Source organism: Onychomys torridus, chromosome 5 (assembly GCF_903995425.1).
Source record: "Onychomys torridus chromosome 5, mOncTor1.1, whole genome shotgun sequence".
NCBI lineage: Eukaryota > Metazoa > Chordata > Mammalia > Rodentia > Cricetidae > Onychomys > Onychomys torridus.
This window is the reverse complement of record NC_050447.1, coordinates 15,293,371-15,313,107: the sequence shown is the minus strand read 5'-3', so window position 1 is coordinate 15,313,107 and position 19,737 is coordinate 15,293,371. Positions and strand designations below refer to the sequence as shown.

The 19,737-nt window shown below is 50.4% G+C and overlaps 1 protein-coding gene across 2 annotated transcripts in view; it reads left to right on the top strand.

Moving 5' to 3' along the window:
• Positions 1-19,737, top strand: part of Znf423 (zinc finger protein 423) — a 303,273-nt gene that overhangs the window by 509 nt on the left and 283,027 nt on the right. Inside the window, exon 1 of one of the 2 annotated variants that reach the window (XM_036187115.1) lies at positions 14,299-14,350. The exons of the other annotated variant lie outside the window; for it this stretch is intronic. The gene's annotated coding sequence lies outside the window, so the exon portion shown is untranslated. Of the gene's footprint in view, positions 1-14,298; positions 14,351-19,737 lie in introns of those variants that run through there. 2 annotated transcript variants of the gene reach the window in all.

The window sequence follows — 19,737 nt, the reverse complement described above, 5'->3', positions numbered from 1 at the left end:
GCGAGCGAGCGCCGAGAGGAGGAGGCGGAGGGAGGCGGAGGGAGGCGGAGGCGGAGGCGGAGGCCGCGGGCGGGCGGGAGGCGCCGGCGGCGGGGGCAGGACGTACACCCTGCCCGGCGATCAGCTCCGGGCCCGGCGCCCTCTCTTGCCGGGACCCGGGCCGGGGGGCTCTGCATAGGGGCCCTCGCGGCTCCTAGCGCGCCGGCCCCGGGCCCGCGTGGCCAATCAAGGGGTGCCGGCCGACTTGGCGGGGATTGCGAATCTCGGCGGCAGCATGGGGAAGGAAGAGGCGGCGAGGATGGATGCCCTGGAGGCCAGCAATCCTTCGTTGGCCTCGGGCCTCGCTTGCGTTCTCCGGTGTCCTTTTGGTCACTCGGGGATGCGGAGAGAGAGAGAGAGAGCGAGCCGGGCGCCCCCTCCCCGCCCCAGGCCCAGGCCGAGCTCCCGGCCCGGGCCCCCGCACTTCCTGCCGGCTCCACCGAGGCCAGCTGGGCAGGGAGACTCGCCAGGAGTTCATTGTCTGTGCCGCGCCGGCGGGATGCTGGTCCCCAGGGGAGCGCAGTGGCTGCTGTGAGCGCCCCTTGGAGCAGGGCGTCCGGTACCACCCCGGGCAGCCGCGCCGCGGGCACTCTGGCTGTCTTCTGTACAGAGTCCCCAGGGTGCGCACGTTTGTCAGGAGCTATAGATAGCCAAGTACACACATCCCCCTTGCTTTCTATTTCCACAGAGAGTCCCAGGTTTGAAGGGACCCCTGGAGAGCAGATGCCTCGGGGAGAGGCTGTTGCGAAGGCCTCCAGGTCCTCCCTGTCCCTTTTTCCCCTCCCCGGCTAGCTCTGGAAGGCATGGCCTGCTGCTTTGTATCCATTCCAGACTCTGCCTGGGCGCATTGGGAGATAGATGATAGAGAAGCAGGATGTGAGCAACCATGGAGCCCGAAGTCCTGAGGCCCTTGTCCTGGTCCAACTCCCCTAATGACCTCTGGCCACAGCCCAGCTTTGCTCTGAAAAGTTCATTTCCTGGAGGCCTGCGCGGGAAGGCGTTGGGGCCGGCTCCCTTCCTGCCAGTCTTGCTCCTGGTTGGAATAGCTGGTGCTGAATCTGCACCACGTGGGTTTTGAGACCCTTGGCTTCCCCTTCCTTCTAAAACCTCGGGAGAGTCAGGGGCACCTGGTCCCACGGAGACCCTGTCTGTAGACTTAACACTCAGCACCGGCTCCTTTCACCCCGTCCAGCTTCTCAATCTTGAACAGCCTGACTTGTTCTACAAAACTGGAGGTTCCAGAGAGTTCGGATTGTGGGACAAGGAGGCCAGAAGAGAAGACTCCCAGAAGACGACAGGGTAGAGGAGTCTGGGAAGAAGAGCTTTGCAGTTTGAAATAATATTTGCTATCTTTCCTCGGCTAACTACTCATTTCTTGGAGAGGGAACTTAATGCAACCCAGAAGAAAAGCAAAATGGGAATTACTGGTGGGGAAAGCAGTTTTCTTTAACTGATGCAGTTGACTTTGGGTCAAACCTATGTATAGAAGCAGATTGATGTGTTTGTGCGTGTCTGTGTGTGCAGATGCAAAGCTTGCCCACCTATATAACCCGGTCTGTGTCTCCAGACCTCTTATTTAGAAAGCCGCAGAAAGCAAAGGCAGGACAGGTCACAGCAAACAGATGGATGGGTGTTTCAGAGCTGTCGGAACCGAATTCTAAAAACACTCTGTGGATCACAGCAGAAGACTAGAATTGAGCCTCAGCCCTTCATGAAATGAGCCTTGAAATGATTTTTAACACGTGTCTGTCCCTAAATGTATGTGTTTATGTGTAGCAAACAATTCAAGCGGGGATGGGCAGAGGCAGCAAAGTGACAGGCAGGCCAGGGGAGGTGTTTTGAGAAGTTCTGGAACATCAGCCAAACATTGCTTTTCCATCCTTGGAGTCTGGGGACCCTTGCCTCCCCCCTCCCACCTCTCCAGGGCTCAGTTCCAAAATCTGCTCTAGTTCTTTTCTCTCAGTACTTTGCCTTTTATTACCTTATAGAGGTGAATAAGGTGGAGATGTGACTGCATACCAACAGAGGAATTAAGAGAGAAGATAATTTGAATTGATAAGAATTACAATAGGTGAAAGATTTATTGCTTCTCAAGAACTGTTCCTTTTCTCTCAAGCAATACTCCACAGGCAGTGCTTAAGTGTGGACTGTTCCACACCAAGGGTTCGAAACACAAGGTCTTCACCTTTAAAGATGCTGGAAGGTGCTTCTTAAAGAACAGCGGTTGCCTTTTACATTGTATCTCATTCTACTTTAACTCTACTGCTGTGTGTCAGAGCTGATGTAGAGGCATTGTGGACTTCCCCCCAGCCTGGTGTATATTCTGCTGTGAAAGTCGCTTGACCGTAATTTGTAATTGATCTCGGAAATATGAAAGCCCAGAGCAGGAAGGAGAGACAGAAATGTAACAATTTTGAATGAATGCTCAGAAAGTGTGATTTGAAAGCATGGGTATTGCCGCTTTGAAAATCAAACAGGCCTCAGGGGTCACTTCCCACTCTGGACACAACCTCCCTCTGGAGTGGGGTCACTTGTCCCCCCAGGATGTCTGTCCTTCTTTGGAAAGCTCAGCTCTATAGGGAGAATGCCCAGCAAATGGGAAGGGGGGTGCCAAGGCAGGAGGGCAGAGAGTGAGCAGCCTGTTTTTCAAAAGCCTTGTGATTTTTGTTAAAAAAAAAAAAAAAAATACAAAACCTCCAAACTACCCAACAAATCCATAAATGTGACAAAAGTCACATTTTCTGACCGATTTTCCCTTTTTTTTTTTGTATGCCTGTCCTGGTGGTGTGGCAGTTGCAACAATTTGTTTCCTTTGATGATTTTGGCCTCATTCCCTAGGCTGCTGTCATCTCATTCACTGATGTTATTTTGGCCGATGATACCAGGTAGTTTGGTAAGGATTGCCAGCAGGTCTCTCTGTCACTCAACATTAAGGAGAACTGACTGGCTCCCTTAGGCTCCACGCAACAGTCTTCTCATTCCTGTAGAAAATGAATACATTTTTCTCCCAGCCCCAGTTAAAAACTTTTAATAATTTGTACTATTGTTGATTTTCTCCATTTTAGCAACTATCTGCTAATTACAGTTCTTAGTATTAATTAGCACTTAGGTGTGTCCATGCACCACCTCCCATCCAACATGACCACTAGTGACTTCTGTACTTCTCTCCCTTTGTCTTCTCTTGCCAGCCTAAGCTCCTCGGAAGTCCATCTTATAAATTTTGTGGTCTAGGGACTTGGGAACAGTGTAGTTCACCATTGTGCCTGTTTCCATGGAAATAATTGAGATGTAATAAATAGAGGCGTTCTGAGGTTACAGGTTTCTTGATTCAGCAGAGACCACACACAAGTGTAAATGGTTGAGATTTGTTTGGCTAAATGTACATGATCTTGCAGGAAGGGCAAGACAAATCCTTTGTAGATTCCTTAGCTTTCTCTGGGTTCAGGTGGATGACATTTAATCCTAATATTTAATTCCTTCCACACCAATTAAGTTACTGATTCCTGGCTTTGAAAGGCCTGTTTCATTCTAGAAAATATCCTTTATATCTAGTAATTGCTGTTTAGGTTCTTACACCTGTTTCCTTGCAAAAAACTCAATAAGCAATAAAATAAGATAACTATGTGCCTCTGGCAGGAGAATCTTGCTAAATGTTTAACCGTGAGGTGTCTAGTGTGCGTTCGCCAGGAAAGGTGCAAAATGCCGGTGACTTTGCAGCCATAAAGCAATTCAGTAGAACCAGCCAGCCCTGGCAGTGCTGTGGCATGTTAGCAGAGGAGGAGGGGGACCACACGAGGAGGAAACTGGAGCTCAGCATCTTAAGAGTGTAGCTTGTCTAGCTGGAGACAGAAAGGCTGGAGATCTGGTTCAGTGTAATAGAAAGTTGCAGCAATTGCTATATCAGTAGCCAGCTCTTAAGCTGGTGGCTGTGGAATTCTTCCCCTGATGTTGGATTTAATAGTCTGGCAATTAGATGCATTGATTTCTCTTAACTGTTCATTTGGATGTGTAAACGAAAGGAGCCCACCAGTGAGGCTGCGGTGCAGGCTTGCTGCCTGGCTCTATGGAAGGGTGCTTTAGGTGGTGATGGGAGAGAAGGAATCCTCAAGGCAGCCTTAGGATGACTTTTCCTTTTAGAATTTGTCATCTTGTAACAAAATGAAGAGCACCTGTTGTTTCAATACTGTATAGATAGAACAAAGGTGTCCACTTTTGTCTGAAAGGAGAAAACACCCTTTTCTGCCAGAGATGTTTCCAGCATAACATCTCAGTCTCTGTTATCAGACTCAAGTGCGTACTTTTGCTACATTGTCTATTAGATGTCAGAGGGGCCAGTCACATTGCCTTGAGTTCTTCCAATTTAGAGGTCCCTCCTCTATCACAATTGTCCATGCTCTGTGTAGGTGTGCACCTTTTAGGGATCAAGAGTATACCCTCTTGGGCCCCTTGGTGGGCTGGTGGCTGAGTGGGTTAGTTTGGGAAGGATGTAGATGATATGCTCTCGTGAGCATTAGCCCTGCTCACTTGGCTGCTTTTGGACCTGCTGTTTTGTGTGTCATCAATTGCTGTTACACAGACATTCAAACGATCTTGAAGTCATGGAATTGAAGGTGCTTAGGTTTCCTTACGTCTTGATCTTTTTGTCAAGGTCAGCAAATAGGTTTAGAAACCCACTTTGTATAGATCTTGCATAAAACAAGCCTGGCCCTTGGCACAAGACTAATGCTCTCATGTCTTGAAAACAGTTGCGGTTAGGGTTTCTTCAGATGTGTGGGTCTAGTGTACTTGCTGTACAGAGAACTGTGGAGACTTACTTGGGTCCCCTATTACTATGAATAGCTGAGAAAATTCCCATATGTGTTTGCTGGCAAATTTGACAATTTCTGCAAATGCCTATCAGCTTGCAAGGGCATTATATGTGTAGAATCCTTTGAGTAGCTTTACACCCAAAATGGCTTGAAGTTTTTGGCACTGGCTATTGGCTTTGTAAGCCTGCTGTGGGCTCCAGGAAGGGTGAAGTGAGTCGGGGAGATGAGGATGGAAACTTCTGATTCCTAGCTTACCTGCCAGGGTCTGGGGCAGCCAACGATTGGGGTTGTACACTCAGTAAATAAAAATACTTTCCCTCTTTCAAGGATGCCAATTAGCTGATTGCTCCTCATGGCTGTCTTTAAGGAGGATGGTGTTTTACCTACCTTCTTGTACAAAGGTTTGATTTTTAATGTCTTGTGAAAAGGATTCTCTTTGTCTTGATTGATGTCAGGAATAAAAGCATGATGGTAATATCCCTCTGAAAGCTATTGTATTGTGAGGCCTGGCTGGCAGCGGGAGGGCCTCCCAGTGTTATAGATTAGCGCTGTGAAAACACTGACATTTTCTTTGTTATACTGCTGTTGTTCTACTTGCAAAGTCAATTACACAATGTCAGCTCAGTTACTGAGTTGACTTTGGAAGTCGCCACGTTTCCCCTTCTCTTCTGAAAGATAGAATTTTCCTTTGTTGTTGTTGCTCTGTTTTCTTTCTTTTTTAACCTGCCTTCCTTCCTGGTTACCTCCCCTCACTTGCGTCCACGCCTCCCAACCTCAGAATCTCCGCACGGTAGCTGATTCACACTCTGGTTTCACTGGTGACAAGTCGCAGTGAAAGACTGCCACATGGCTATTTTGGAATTCTCATTCATATTTCCGTGGCTTCTTATTGATACAGTAACTATAGCAGCCAAGATACATAAAAAGCCTGACAAATGAGAATAAAGTGTTGATAAATCTCTTATCAAGTGGGATAGTTTCTGAATTGGTTGGTCATAGAAGTTGGCAAATTCAGTTTTCTTTCCTTTTCTTTTTCTTCTGAGACTGTAGCTGAGCTCGGTTCTTGGGTTCTTGGGTCCATGGGACCCTGGCAAAAAGTTTTATTTAATTACTTTTTTTTTTTTTTTTAAAGACAGAGTCTCTACATAGCTCTGGCTGTCCTGAAATCCTGAAATTCACTATGTAGACCAGGCTGGTCTCAAATTTACAGAGATTCGCCTGCCTTTGCCTCCTGAGTGCTGGGATTAAAGGCATGTGCCACCACACCTAATGTTAATTACATTTTTTCTCCAGATCGGATCTTCTGTGTAGCCCAGGCTGGCTTCCTTCTGCTTTATTTAGCCTTCTCAGAACTGAGACGGCCACCACTCCTTCTTGACAAACACTTTCTTCTTACTCGTCAGTATCTGTAAGCATTTGGATGTTGGGGGTTAGGACTCTTGAGTTTGGGTAACAGTGTCAGGGTAGAGGGATCTCAGTAGGAGAATCATGCACTTTTCTCCAGTCCCACTGCAGAGGGCTTATCACATTCTGAGGTGGTCTCATGAGGTGGTTCCAGGCTTTTCTGGATATCAGAGGGCTTGGCGTCAAAATCTTATTTCTGAGGAGGAGGAAAGCCTTGGTGTGGCTTTCCAGGGCATTCTCCCACTTCACTGTCCTTGTCTTCTCCCCAGTTCCCTAATCTGGTCATGGGAGAGGCAGGCACCTGCCTGCAGAAGCTTGTGGAAGCATCATCTCACTGTTGCTAGACAGCACCACCAGTGAGAAGCTGTCACTGTCCGGGACTCCAGATGACAGGGACCCATCAGGAGAGTCTGTCCTAGGACAGTAATTGTGGCCCCTGAAATTGTTATTATGAACCACCAGACAAGAGCCAGTATTCACCAGCAATTTGTCAGGACTAATTTTGTTTTTCTCCAATAATTGAAAATTAATGTCTTGAAGTGAAAGCAGATGTTCATGTCATCTTCTGAATTGGGATATAAAATGGGGCTCTGTGGATGTGCTCACTAATTTAACAGCCACTTTTCTCTCCTAGATAATGGGGGTGCTGGGGCTGATATCACTTAAGAGCCAGGGACTGCCTGAGAGAGAGGAGGAATGTGTGAAGCACTCCTATGTTCTTCGAGGGTTCATTTGGAGGGAGAACACACAAGTGAAAGGCTTTCCTTGGGCTGTGGAACTTCTAGAGTTTATTGTTTTGGAAGTTCCTTCCTGCAAGACAGTTTGAGGCATAGTGTGGGGACGGTAAGAGAGTGGCCCAGGGAAGAGTCTGACTTCCTGCAGATGTGTGGCCTACCTTTGTGCGAGCAAACCTGGTTAAGATTGCAAATTAGTGGCCCACACCTTCCCTCCCAGGAGGCAGAGGCAGGAGGATCTCTTTGAGTTCTAGGCCAACCTGGCTCATCCAGCAAGTTCAAGGAAGCTGGGAATACGTAGTAAAAGCCTGTAGTATAGAAGGTGACCCAGCGCTGGGTGGGGTAGAAGCTGCTGGGTGGTCTGGTGGTCATCAGCAGCGTTACAACATTAGTCCTGTCCTCGGGGACACATTTCTGGGGATGGAACCTTGTTGGGCCTGACTAGATCAGGACCCGAGGTAAGCCAGATCCCAGCTACCTGCCAGGACCCAGACAGTCCTTGCCTGTCATCCTGCCTGCTATCCAGGCTGGCTCACCTGAGAGGAGAAGGGAGGAACAGCTCTGTGGAATGGTTGCTTTGAATCTTAGAGCGTCCCAGTGTGGGCACATATGTATGGGTGTTGGCATAGAGCCATCTGCTAGTCTTTGGTGTGTGTGTGTGTGTGTGTGTGTGTGTGTGCGCACGCGCGTGCGCTTTTTCTACCCCTGCCTTTCCTGTAATTGAAATGTGCCCTCTCATTACCTGGACAGGGTTATTTTGTACAGTATTGTCAATCCTGTCCTGCTCTGAGGGTTAATAATTTGTTGATCTTAATTAAATAAAACATACTGCTCCTCTGACTCCTGTTGTACCCAGTTTTACTTGCTTGAAGTTAGAGTGGTTGCCATCTGGGTTTGGTGAAGGGATGGGACATGGCTGGACAAGGCAGACGGGTGGTGTGGTTGCCACAGCCAGCTTAGACCCTTGGCCCAGGTGCTGTGGGGCCTTGCAGTTACCAGGATATTTCTGGTTCCTGAGCAGGAGACAGAACTTTGTTCCTAACCCCCAGGGGCTACAGATTTGAACTTAGGGAGAGGAGAGGCAATCACCAGCTCCAGGGGCTCTCCAGGGAGAAGGTGCAGGAGTAGAACAGGCGTCCCAGAGGAGAGAGATGGAAAGAGGGGTAGGCTGTAGTCACCTGGGGAGGCTGCAGAGCACTGTGTCTTTGGGGACCTGTGAGCAGTGCCCAGGTTAACCTCCACAGGTCCCTTGTCCACTATGGAGGAATCAGCCAGCCTGCACAATTGGGAAGTTTCAGGCCTTTGCTCCTTTACCATTGGGTCCCTCTGTCCTGAAGGTCACTGGATGAAGGGCAATCTTGGATCGAAACTCATCTTTCCATGTTTCTGGCATCCTTAGTCTCATCCTGCCTGGACTGGCCGGTTTTTCACTCCCTGGGAGACCACGCCCCCTGCACAGCTGTACCCTGAATTTTAACTGTAGAGCTGTCTGGCTCCCTAACTTAGCTGTGGTAGTCTTGCCTTGCGTGGCAGTCCTTAGTACTCAGAGTCAGCCCTTTTGAGAGATGGCAGCATCCACCTTGCCTTATTCAGGTGAGAGAGCTGACTGAGACGTGGACACATGGTTGGGCATCTGGTACTCTGTAGTCATTTATACATGATCTTTACTGGTTGCCTGGGTTGTAGGTCTGAAAACCTATGATTGAGCAAACATGTTGGTTGTTGAAGGAATACATATGAACAAGTAGACAGTGAATGAGTAGTAAATAAATGTGTGGGAAATATGTAAATGAATCAATCGGTGGGGGAGTGTGAATAAGTGTGTGGGAAACGTGTAAATGAATTAATCAGTGGGGGAGTGAACAAGTGAGGGGGTGGACTGGCTGGGGCACACATTGTCTTAAGGCCAGAGCAAGACTTCCTGGCATCCATATCTAAGGCAGGGTCCTCCTTCCTCCTCCTCTCTCGACCTCTGCTTCTGCTGAAGGAGGGCTGTGAGCCCTCTGCCTGTTGAAGCTGGGAGTGGCCAGTGCCATTTTCTCCCTGTCCTTGCTTTTCTGGAGCTGCCATTTCTAGCTCTACGCACTTTAGAAATGACAGCTTAGTGTGAGATTTTCATAATAATTTTAAGTAAAGCGGAGTGCTTGCCTGAGCACAGGCCTCATGCTGCTCACTGAACTGCCACAGAGCTACAGGGGCCAGGCTGGAAAGGCCTGGTTGCTTTGGAGCTAGCCAGGACTCTACAGTTTCATACTGCTAGGGGCCTCCAGCACCCTCCTTGTCTCCAGGGTTTGCCCCAGGAACAGTGGTAGGAGTGAGGAGTGGGCTTGAAACTAAGAAGTGGGAAGGAGAACATGAACAGTAATGGCATGGCGTCCTGTTAGTTATCTAGAATAGAAAAGAAAGACCCCCCTTTTTTGAAAGTCAACCTGGTTTCTATTGTGGGGCTGAGGGAGGTTACAGAGCATACTCTGAGGCCTTGGGCAAGACAGTTTTTTGACTGTGTCTCTTTCCCGACTCGAAGGGGATGGAACTAGTTGGATTGTTATTGTGTGCTGTGTGGTGGAATTGAAACCAGGGTCTTGCCCCCAGAGCCTTGCCCCCAGAGCCTTGCCTATGCTAGGCAAGTGCTATACACTCTGAGCTGCATCCCCAGCTCTTGTGTGTGTGTGTGTGTGTGTGTGTGTGTGTGTGTGTGTGTGTGATGATTTTGCTATGTAGCCAACTGGCCTTGAATTTGAGATCTTCCTGCTCAGCTTCCAGAGTACTGGGGTTATAGGTGTGTGTTACTGCATGCAGCCTAAGTATAGTTTTTAACTCACAAAAGCATAAAAAAGGGGGTAAATGTAGGAGATTTTTGGCTTTATAATAAGGAATATAATAATAAGATAGAGTTAGGAATTTTTTTCAAGTTATCTTTTGATGTGATGGGTTGGTAATGGTGACTCCAATGGGACTGTTCTAGGGAATCTGCAGTGGGCAGATGGTCTTGTCCTGCTCTTCTGCCAGTCTGGGGGTTGAGGAGTATAAGAGACAAGAGAAGATGGCTTAGGGCTTGGCATGGTGTGACTGTCTTGAGCTGTATGAGAATCTTCGAGTTTGTGGAATTGCTTGTGCCGGCCATGCAGACACCCCTGGCCCCAGGGGCTTGGCCAAGTGTCATTTAAGCTGGTTCTCTGGGTGCCTTTTTCATCCGGGGATGATGAGGGTAGAGAATGACCAGGCCATACAGGGGTCCATCCAGAGCCATGGAGAAGACATGTGTGAGGTCAGTTGTGTACAATCCCATCCCATTTGTACCTTCATATGAATCTTGTAGCAGTTCCCTGACTTATTTCTGTTCTGGAGACATGTAAACTGTGGCATTGAAATGCTCTGTCCAAGGTCATTCAGAAGAACTTGGATTCGAGGACAAATCTTAGCCAGCTCCAGGGTCAGAGCTGGTGGTCACTAGCTTTAGCTAGAAAATCTGCCTTCTCAAGGGCTGCAGAAGCCCCTGGCTCTGTAGGAACAGGAGTCAGCTCTGCTTCCTCTCTTCTATAGAATGCTGCCTTTGGGGCTGGCTGTGCTCACATCTTTAAAACCAAGTAAAAGATTTCTGAGTCTCAAGATATCTTCATCCTCTTTCTTTCCTGGTGACAGTGGCTGTCATCATCTCACCCAGACATTTTCAAGGGTGCATTTATCCAGGACATCTGGAGCATCTACAAATGCACACAGATAGTATCTTCTGCTACCTGACTATGCCACCTCTCGTTATTTTCACATGGCAGTGGGTTTCTAGCCTTTGTTGTATAATTAGTTTTTTTCCTTAGGTACTTGAAGTGGTAGTGATATTACCTGGAACCAGAAAATTTGAAGATAAGGTCCCAGGTTAGTTTTTTTTTTAAATTTTTTAAATTTTTATTTTTTTTAAAAGCTTCCTGTAAATTGAATGTACAGCCGGGGCTGAAGACTGTTAGTGTGGAAGTTACTACCATGTTAGTGTTGTAGATCTTCACATCAACAGCCAGAAGGCACTGGAGTTTACGCACAGTCCACTGCTGGCAGATGTGGAATTGCCTCCAGTGTTTTGCTGTTACAGTGATGTGGGGAGCATCGGCACTTACAGACTTTTGTGTTCTTGTTTGAGCGTTTCTTAGTCTAGATCTCTAGAGGTGGGATTGTTGGGTCGAGGAGTATTCATTTGAAAAATGGTGTAGCTATTTCCAAATTGACTTGCGAACATCATACCAGCTCGCCCACCGTTAACTGGTGCATGAAGGTGGGTTTCCCCTCATCCTTGCCCAAACGGGATTTCTTTCCTCTCTCTTTTTGTTTTCTTTTTGCCAAGCAGACCGCCACGAAATCACACATTGTTTTCCTTTGCACTTGCTATGTTAGTGGAGTTTCTCATGTTCATGGGCACTGCTTAGGAGTGTGGGCATTGTTTTCTCCCCTGCATCCTTAGTTCCCAGTCCCCATCCCTTTTTTCTTTCTTCTGTTATGTTCATTTTTCCTACATCCTGGACATCTTACCTAGGTGAGACTCAGCCTGGTTCAGAGGAGCATTCAGAGGGGACCCAGTGGAAGGCATGCTGGGAAAGGTATGGAACCCTGACAGCTGGATTAGACACAGGGCAGCCGAGGGAGAGAGAGGCACAGGCCGTGGGCTGTGATGGGCTACACAGAGGGAATTCCTTTGATAGGGGAATGGGCAGAATCCAGCATTTTATTTGTGCCTCGAGAATGGGATCACACCACCAGGAGTACTAACATCTAATGAGTGCTGTATGCAGACACAAGGTGTGCCTGTCATAGGCAGGGTCTGGATGTCCCTGAATCTGGGCACTCACTTTGGTTTTGCTCTGTAGCCCTGGCTGTATTGAGTAGACCAGGCTGGCCCTAAACCCTGAGATCCATCTGCCTCTGACTCCTGAGTGCTGGGATCAAAGGCGTGCGCTGCCACTACCTGACAATAATGATTCTTAACAATGAGCCTTAGTCATGACCCCTCAGCTGAGTACCCTTCTCATGAGGATGGTCAGAAGTGACCCGAGAGCTGCAAGTCAGGTGTCCAAGGTTGTGCAGTGACCTTGTGACAGAATTGTGCCTACGAGAAAAGCAGGGGCATTCTGGGAACTTGCTGCTGTGTTGACCAAGGCCTGTCTTCTCCATATTCCCTGCAGATTCTGCCCCCTCGATCACTGGCCAGGCACAGGAAATGTTTGTTGGGAGGGCAGAACATTGCCACAGAGACTGTATATCCCTGTGCACACAGTTCTGTGTTCCTGTGGGTATGTGTACTTGCATGCAAATGCCTATATTTCTCAGCATGTTTCCCAAGTGTGCCTCTCTATCTTTGTACATGTGTGTGGGAGTCAAGGTATGTGCATGTGCACACCTGCACAATGTGGGAGTTAGCCTCGGGTGCCAGCAGCCTGGGAAGAGTCTGATCACTGCAGTGGTGGTCTTTGTGTGTGGCTTCTCTGTATCCATCATTCAGGTGTTCTGGAGCACTTCCTGTGTGCCCAGTGCTGTGCTTGGCTGGATCCTTTCATAAGCACAAAGAAGCAAGTCCTTTCCAGCTGTTTAGGAAATCATGGTTATGTGTGGTATAATGTCTCCTGTGGCCAGATGCACTTGGCAACACTGGATTAAGCAGAATTGTGACTTTCTCAAACCTTTAGAGCTTTTCTGGTCCTTTGAAACGCTCATGCGAGAGTCCCTAGAGATGTCCTCTAGACTGCTTGCTGCTGGTTCTTCTCATGTCAGCTTGAGTCTCAAGGCTTTTAGGACCCACACTCTGGCTGGCTGTCCGCTCACTCATTCGTGCATCCCATGTGTCTACTGAGCATGGACTCTGTACTGAGGCTCTAGCGACAGGCGCACATGTAAGTTCACTGTAGTTGGAGGCAGAGGCTTCGGCAAGTGTACACTTCAATAGTACACTTCCTGTTCAGAAGGGAATGGTGGGGAGAAGCTGTCTGGACTGGACCATCCTGGAGGGGACATGTGTCCAGATGACAGGGGTTTCTGATGGGAGGGGGCCTGAAAAATATTACTTCCACAGGGCTGGGTGTTCCTGAGCTCCCTCCCTGCTCATTGCTACCAACCCCATTGGTTTAGTCCATTTTGGCTTTTCTGGTGCAATCCAGGCCCCAGAGAGACTCCCTGGGTGATGGGTCAGCTCAGCTAGGGCTGTCACCAGCTTGGGCTTAGAATTCTGAGTCTTATTCTTGCCCCAGGAACCAAGACGATGTGTCCTCCATGCCATCACAGACACACAAGCCTCTCTCAGTATATCAGCCATGGCAGGACCCAGGCCGTGACCCAACCCTGTGAGAACCATCCAGCAGAGTACCTCCTCTGTCTGGTCATTGCATTGTCCCCAGCACCTGGCAGTGGACTCACATTCCAGACTTATTTGACAGATGGGGAAATGAGGCCAGGAGGCTCCTCAGTCTCCTCAGAGGCCTGGCCCAGAATCCGGCCTTTCTCCAAGCCAGGCTGTGACCTGAGGGTAGTGGTGTTGATGGTGGAAGCTCCTTGGGTCGGGGACACCAGAGACTTACAGGACAAGAGTTGGGCTCACTGCAGCCTGTCTGTGGGCTTGCCTCAGAGATCTGGGTCCAGGGACATCAGAGCAGGGATGGAAAGACAGTGATGCAGTGGTTGAAAGAGAAGAAGTCATGGATAGATAGGGCAAGAGATGGGGGTGGGGAGGTAGTTGGGGGAAAGGAGGGGTGGTGGTAGTGAGGTAGGGGGATGGGATAAGTGTAGGTGAAGCACAGCCGCCGATCTGGGGCGCTTTCTGGTTCACGACCTGTGAAAGCCTGGTGGCCTTGGGAACGTGGCCCTTTTGGGGTCCCCACCGTCCTGCCCATGGAGGCGGCCCTGGGACTCCTTTGAGGCGCCGTCCTGGGAACCAGCCGGCTACCCCCCGCGCTGAGGGCTCCATGGCTGCGGCGCAGTAACTCAGAGTCTGGGCTTGGCACAAAGCGGCCGCGGCGGGGGACTGGCTGGGAAGGCGCGGGTTGCGCCGCTCGCGCGTCTCCGGGTGGGCCCCGCCACTCAGCGGATCCGGCACTCTCAGGCCTCAAGAGGCTCCGGCCGGTCGGGGGCGGCGTCGCGACCTCAGCGGGGTGCCGGCCGGTGGTGGGTGGTGGGCTGAAGCCGGCGGGCCAGATGTGCACCTTAGGGAACCTTGGGGTCCTAGAGCACGGATTGGCCCCCAGTTTGGGGGCGGGGCTTAAGGAGGTCAGAGGCAGCAGCTTGGGCTGTGCACAGTCACACAATCAGTGCCCTCCATTGCTGGCTTCCTAGGGGCCAAGGCTGTTCTGAACAAGTCACACCAATCCAAGCTTCACAGACACCTATGGGCAGGTACTGTGATCCCTCGTGTGTTACAGAGAGGGAAGCGGAAGCATAGGGATGTAAGTCAATTGCCCATGGGCAGCTAGGACTAGACCCTATTTGAAGACGAGTTTGGAGACCACTGAGCTATGCTGTGTCTCTGCATTATGCCAGGAATACATAAAGAGGCTGGACATATGGGCATGGGGCTGCTTCCTTCTTTTTTTTTTTTTTTTTTTTTTTTTTTGATGGAGTCTCAAAAAATACTTTGAGGTATTCCAGGTTGGCCTAGAACTTGCATTATAGCTGAGAAAGATCTTGAATTTCTGGTCCTCTTGCCTCTTCCCTCTGAATGCTGGGATTGCCAACATGTATCAACATGTTTATGGTATGCCAGAGATCCAAGCTCTGGCTTTGTGCATGCTAGGCAAGCACTACCTAATGAACTACATCCCCGTGCACTTGTCCAAGAAATTACAGGCAGACGGCTGGCAGATCTAGTTTGCTTCATTTGGTGGATGGCTGGTACTGCCTGAGCTGGATGGCCATTTCAGAGGCATTCTGGGTACCTGCCTTCAGGGAGCTGACAGTGGACTTTGGAGTGAGATAGTTAGACAGAGTACACAGTTCTGCTAATGGCTGAGTCTCACTGGGAGCCTGCTCTGCTTATCTGACTTCGGGTCCTCTGAGAGGATTTTACAAGAGAGGGTGGTGGGACAGCTGACGTGGCAAGATGGGAGGGAACTACAGAGGAAAGCCTCCAGTCCTCTTTGCCTTTGACCCCAGGGCTGCCTCCCTTTGCCTGGGCCCAGCTCTGCCGTGGATAGAGGAGAAGAAAAAACTCACTGTCTCCACCCATGAGAATCCAATGGAAGAAAGTCTGTGGGGATGTGGGGTGTGTATGACTGGGGGGGACTGGGACAAGTCTGGATGGCTTTCTTTGAGGCTAGAGCACAGTGAATGGAAGAGACAACATAGAATAGTAGAAGAGACCACTGGGTATGGGACGGCATTGTGCGGTAGTCTGCTGCTGTGTGCACACAGCACAGAGCATGGTCCATTCTGGGGAATCCCCAAGATGGCTGCCTGGGCCTTGATCTTTACATTTGTTTATTTTGTGTGACGTCTATGTGTGGGTGTGCACATGTCCTAGCCTCTGTGTGGAGGTCAGAGGACAACTTGCAGGGGCTGTTCTCTCCTTCCGCCATGAGGTTCCAAGGATTTAACTCAGGTCACCAGGCTTGGTGGCAGGCCTTCTTATCAGTAAGCCATTTGGGTATTCCCTGGGCCTTGATTTTGATTGATTGATTTTTCGAGATAGGGTTTCTCTAAGTAACCCTGGCTGTCAGGGAACTAGCTGCGTAGATTGGGGTGGCTTTGAACTCACAGAGATCCACTTGCCTGTCTCCCGAGTACTAGGATTAAAGATATGCACTACCACTGCTTGATTTTAAAAGGCTTCTTTTTAAATATTTTTTGAGGTGCTGAATATTGAACCCAAGGATTCATATATGTTAGACAAGTACTCTGCCACCAAGCTTTGCTCCCCACTCTTTATTATCTTTATTTCTTAAATCTATTTTATGTGTATGAGTGTTTTGTCTGAATGTGTGTTCGAGCACCACATACATACTTGGTCCCTGTGGATGACAGAGAACAACAGCATCAGATCCTCAATTACAGACAATTGTGAGATGCCATGTAGTTGCTGGGATTTGAACTCTAGAAGAGCAGTCAATGTTCTTGACAACTGAGCCATCTCTCTACCGCCTGTTATGCCTATTTTGAAATCAATCTAAGTCACCCTGGCTGTTCATTATCGTTCAGTCTTTTTTTTTTTTTTTGGTTTTTTTTGGTTTTTCAAGACAGGCTTTGGAGCTTGTCCTGGACTAGCTCTGTAGACCAGGCTGGCCTCAAACTCACAGAGGTCCACCTGCCCGGCTATCGTTCAGTTCTGAAACAACCCCTGATTAAGTGGGATAGGTGCATACCATCCTGCCCAACTCTTAAAGGACACGTAGATTTTTACAACCTCTGTGAATTGTGTGGTTCTGGAGGTGCACATGGCATCTCCACATGCCAGCGAGATAATTTAGGCACGGTCCCTCCTGCTGTGCCAAGTGGAAAAAGGGGGTCCACAGAAACTACAGGCCTCGTTCTAAGTTCAGGAGTATCAGGGCCATTTGCTGCTGTGAGTTGGGTGAGTTGGGCTGTTTATTTCCAAGCTTCCATACCAATGTGCAAGACCTTGTTGGGGCCTATGAACCCATGCACACTGTTAGGGCTGGGGATGGAAGGGAGCCTTTGACACTCCAGCTTTGCTACTAGTCCCTGAGTGCCTAGCCAGGCTGAACTGCTCCCATCCCCCATGCTGGATCCCTGAGAAGCCAGCTGCCTGCTTGTGTCCACTGTGTCCACAGTTCAGTCTGTTTGGGTGTCTCACGGGGCTTGATTCTGAATGTCCTGTTCTCCTCACTGGCTCTAAGTACTAGTTCTCCACGTTCTCCAGGGGGAATGTGGAGGCCTGTTCTGGGTTTCCTGATCTCATTTCCCACTTGGAAGTCCTGGGTGAGGCTGAACCTGTCGCCACCTTCCTGTGTATCTTGTCCTGCTTTATTTTCTTTGCAGAGTCCACCTGGGATGTTTGGCCCATGTGTAAGGGCAGCAGCGACAGGATGTCTGTCAGTGTTTTTTGAGGTACCAACTGCAGGACGGTTTCTTCATAAATTTCTCATGAATCTCCTCAGTTGTCCTGTGAGGCTGGTACCAACCTGTTTACTTGGTTGTGGGCGATGTAGCTTTGAGGAGCAGCCCAGTGTTCAAGGTCATGGTGGTTAGATGCTGTGGGGCCTGCTAGAGTCACCCCTGGGCTGCCTCTGCACACCTGGTGAGCCAGTGCCAACCCAGCTCCTCCCAGGAGGTGGTGGCCAGCTAGGAGACAGGACAAAGTTCTGGACTCAGAGTTGGTGACACTGTGTCCCCCTGAGGAAGGTGGCCAGCTTCATCCCTTCCCTGCTCCTGGGCTGGACCCACTCCTGAGACTCCAGCTGGGAAGAAGCAGCCTGGACAGGGTAGAGAAGGGAAGGCTAACCGGGGTGTCCCACCCTGACGTTTGAGAGGTTGACGACCAGGCTGTGCTAGTTCTGTGGCATCATGAGAACCTGGTAATACCAAGGCCAGCTCTTCCGTTCTGCGAGGTGGGATTAGTGTACTTAAGGATTTACTGTAGGAGTGGTCCCTCCCTCCTGTGGTTTCTCCCACACACCCCACCTTCCAGGCTTTGGTGGGGATCCTGGATCATCAGGAATCTGATGTTGGGGGTGTGAGTGACTTTGCTAGGGAATGTATTCAAGGAGTACAGCATCTCCTTGAACTGCTGCCCAGGGCCTGGGCTTGGCCTGTCAGCCTACATCATGTTTCCTTCCACCCCCTCCCCCACACTCCCATCCTATGGGTGTATGCCCCTATGAGGAGGCTGCTGGGTCAGGGTGCTCTAAGGCTTTGTTCCCCTGACCTTTCTCCTTCATCCCCCACAAAGGTCTGGAGCCCTGGGTACATTCCTATGCCAGGACACTGGACCCCTCTACATTCTCTGCCCTCCACCCCCTCCTTGCTTGGCTTCCTGGAACCCAGGCACCCTGGAGGTTTCTGGACCATATCAAATTGCCTGGGTGGATGGATGCTTCCTCTTTTTTTTTTTTTTTTTTTTTTTTTTTTTTTTTTTTTTTTTTTTTTTTTTTGGCCGTGAGGCGTGGGGGAGCTTCTAGAGAGAGACTGGTGACTGAGCTGGGACCAGTCATGGGTGGGAGCCGACCACCAGCTGATGTCCCTCTAGTCCTTCCCCTGAGAGCCCTGGGACCTGACTGGCCCTCCCGGGTGGGGATCGGCTTCGGCGGCATTTCCTGCCTCCCTCCCTTTCCTTTTTTACCAGACTCCCCAAGGATGCCCCTTGGGGGACAGGGGCACACTTTAATCCTTCTCACTGGTGAGCTGTGGCTGATTTGGCCTGGCCTAGCCACAGTCCTGCTGAACTAGGGCTCAGCATGGGCTGGGCTACACTTTTGCTCCCTACCCCAAGATCCCACCTCCTGGCGGGACAGCTGGGCCCCAGCTGGGCACACCTCCTAGTCTGAGCCAACCGGCTGCTCCGTACGGACTGAAGGGTGGCCTCTAGGAGTGGCAAGAAAGACTAGGGAGGGAGCCTGCAAGGCGAAGGGGTGGGGTAAAGGGAAGGACCAACCTGGGCAGGAGCCCGAATGAAGCCCCCTCCCCCGCCCCGCAGTTTATTCTGAGGCGATCTTGACAACCCTCTAGTCTTCTGCAGCCGTTCAGCCGCTCTGCCTGGCCCCCCAAGGCCCACTGCACACATGGTTTTGCTTTTCCAGGCATCCTCCCCTGGTTCCCTCCCCCTGGGTGCCTTCACGAGCTCTTCGGCCCCCTCCCCCAGCCCTCCTGGGCCCCCTCCTTCCTCCTTGACCCACTTTAGTCCCCTGTTGCTGGGGGAGGGGAATGCGCAGCCGGCGGCTCTGATCCTGGCTGCCTCCCCCAGCATCCCTTGGGGCGGGCTCTGGATGGAGCCAGCAGGCTGAGCCGGCCTGGCCCCAGGGACTGGCACACGGCGAGCTCCGTGTGGCAGCCTCCCTGCCCCCTCCTTGGACAGACAGTTCTGGACAGCTGCCCCTGCCCGGGCCCCTGGGAGGCCCTGCCAGGCCACGGCTCTGGTTTCCCCCAGGCCCTGGGAGCAATGGCTGCAGAGGTCCCTCCCACCACTGTCTCCTTGCGGAGCACTTCCGGGAGCAGCCACAGGGCTGGGCAGTACCAGCTGAATTTCCACCCATCCTTCCCCTCCTTCTCTATTGGAGAATCTGGAGCTAGGGTTGTCTTATGTGTGCGACTAACCTGTGTGACCTGGGGAACTCTGTCAACATCCTGTGGTCCTCTTCTGTATAGTGAGGAAGTTAGACCACATAGCTAACCTTGACTGAGCAGGATCATGTCCCAAGGGCTATGCACACCACCAAGCACTTAGGTCTCAGTGTCCTGTCACAGCATCGGGAGCACGATTTCCTATTCTCTGTTTCAAGGGGAGGCCATCTCCCAGGGGTTTATGCCCCTGCACCTGGACTGAGTTATCTTGCCTCACCTTCTCACATTCTATGGTCCATATTGACACCTAGGCTATTGACTCCTAAGCTGCAGTGGCATGGCCCGCCGAGGATGTATCGGCTTTCTGCACCTTTGGGACCCTTCCTAATGCGCTGACTGGCTGTAAAAAGCCTGCCCCTTTGCTCTGTGATAGGTGGTGGGAAGGTCAAGTATTAGCCTGCCAGGGCTGGGACTCTTACATTCAGGCCTTGTCTTGAGGTCTGCTGTCTGATGCCAGCCTGGTGCCCCCTGCGGTGAACCCAACCTGGGGG